Here is a 2,594-nt window from a genome sequence, read left to right on the forward strand (position 1 = left end):
GGGCATCGTCATTCCATTTAGTAAGGACCGCCTACTTTCGGAATTTTTGACTGTATAACTGCAGAATCCTGACCCTGGTTCAATGCCAATAGGGAATAGGGTTTTCTCAGCTTGATCAATAGAATTAGGTTCATCATACAACAACCTCAAGGCTTGAAAAAATGCATCCACATTAGTCAGAATAGGATCTCCGGGTGCCAGAGAAAAAGCCCAATCCTGGGGATCGCCGCGCAGCAAGGAGATGACAATTTTAACCTGCTGCTCAGAGCTCCCCGATGAGTTAGGCTACAAGGCAAGAAATAGTTTACAATTATTCTTAAAATTCAAAAATTTAGACCGATCCCCAGAAAACACATCAGGAATAGGGATTTTTGGTTCAACAGCAGCTGATGGAGCGAGATAGGCGGAAATTCCCCGCACTTCAGCAGCGAGCTGCCCAACACGATCAGACAATTACTTAATTTCCATTAAAGAAAAAGAAAATCCTCCTATGGCCCCAGAGAAAAAGAGGAAAAAATATATATATATATAAAAAAAAAATTCTGACAATTTTTTTTTTTTTTTTTTTACAATTCTCTCCTGCTTTTGAGTACCCTAGAATCTGTGGTTTAGGTTGGTGATTCTGTTATGATTGGGTCACCGAGGAGGATAGCAGGACCAGGCTAAGCCACAGAAAACCAGAGAGGTTGGTAACTAAGCGGATTTCAGACCCATGATCCTATCCACACAACTAGTAGTAGCTGGGGAGCGTACCTACGATGATCCTAGATGCCTCGGCACAGCCGGAGAACTAAATAAGCCTAAAGCAAGAAAGGGGAAATCTAAACTGCCCCAGAGCAGACCCCAAAGGAATAGATAGCCCCCAAACATATATTGTCGGTGAGACAAGATGAAAACCCAAACATAGGTAGGAAAATAGGCTGAGCAAATGATGGGGCCCACACTAACTAGACAGGACAGGAAAGGAAAGACACTGTCTGCAATCACGCAAAAAAACCTGCAAAAAATGTCCAACACGTCTGATAGAAAAATTCTGAAGTCACTCGACTTCGCCCACTATATCAGCACTCTGGCATATTCTGAAAGCAAAGCAAAAAGAGGCCAATCTAATAAGGGACAAAAACAAACTGGCACAAGCAGTAACATAAGGATGGAAATTCAGCACAGCCCCAGCTGGAGCTGGCTGACCACACAAAACTGAAATAGACAAAACCAGATCAAATGTGAACAATAGCAAAAGAACCCTTAGCTGAGCATGCAGGGACTGAGCTGGAAACTAAGACCTCAGGAGGCAGGAAAAAATCACCTGCAGGGATAGAGGGAGTCGGCTGTCTTAAATCCAGTCAGAGACTCCAGATCTCCAATCGTCCTCCTCATTATCAGGTGGCAGGCCTCTGTTAATGAGATCAGCTCCATTACCTCCAGTAACCACCAGAGGGAGCCTGGAAAGAGAACTCGCGACTCCTCTGTCAATATAGCCAGCTCCACTACCTTCACTAGTAACCAGAGGTAGGCCAGAAAGCGAATTCACAAAAGGAATGCCTGCATTCATCTCAGAACTTCTGGAATCAACAGGAAAGCAGGATTAAGGTAAGGACTTCTTAAAGCATATGTAAACTTTCAATAAACTGTGCATAAATCAATAGTCCTGTATATGTTGTTTCTGTATGCTTGATGTTCTAGTTTGTTTTTCCTCTTAGCTTGTTTGGAGAAATTAGCTGCTAATACATAAAATATAAGGGAAAAACTGTTTTCTAACATCTCAAATTCTGAAATACAGTAACATGATCAAAGAGGACATATATATTTGTGTGTGTTTGTTCTGGAATATGATTCAGCACAAACATGCTCCCTCCCTCCTCCCGTCTTCATAGACTATAGAGAAATATGATGTGAAGCATTTAGTGAGCTGTACCCTGAGACAAGCCTGACATTGAAAGTTCAGAGCAAAGCTATCTAACAACATATTTTACCAACTTCATACTTATCATCTGTCCTATTGATTTATGGAAAGTTTGTTTTACTTCTATGCTAAATTATACAGTTCATGATTCCCTATTCTTGCAAGAATTATAATATACCTTATTTTTTTACAGGACAAAATTATTTTGAGAGCGAATTTACATAATTACAAAATGTCTAAGAAGCATCTTGTGACGTCAGCTGTATTTGAGCATTTCACAGTGACCCAAGATAAAAAAAAAATTTGTGTCAGTGTATAAGTGACCCAGATAAAAACAAATGCTGTGATTCCAAAATCAGTGCATACTCAGGCGGTGATAAAAATGGTCCTTCAAGAGATTCCAATCTAAAAAGACATTTACAATGCTGTCACCCAGAAGATTACAAAGCTGTGATTGAAAAAGGTCACAGCAGCACCAAGAAACCAGAGACCAGCATTTCCTGCCAAGCAAAGGTGGAGGAAAGTGCATCTCAAACATCAGTTACAAGCTATTTTGTAAAGGTACTGTCACTCTTAGCGATGCACCAGCGATCGCGACCAGCGCTATGACTCGGTCAGGATCGCTGGTGCATCGCTAAGTGGTCGCTAGTGAGCTGCCACACAGGCAGATCTCACCAGCGACATAGAAGGG

The sequence above is a fragment of the Dendrobates tinctorius genome, unplaced genomic scaffold (assembly GCF_039654945.1).
Source record: "Dendrobates tinctorius isolate UK_male_01 unplaced genomic scaffold, ASM3965494v1 ptg000075l, whole genome shotgun sequence".
NCBI lineage: Eukaryota > Metazoa > Chordata > Amphibia > Anura > Dendrobatidae > Dendrobates > Dendrobates tinctorius.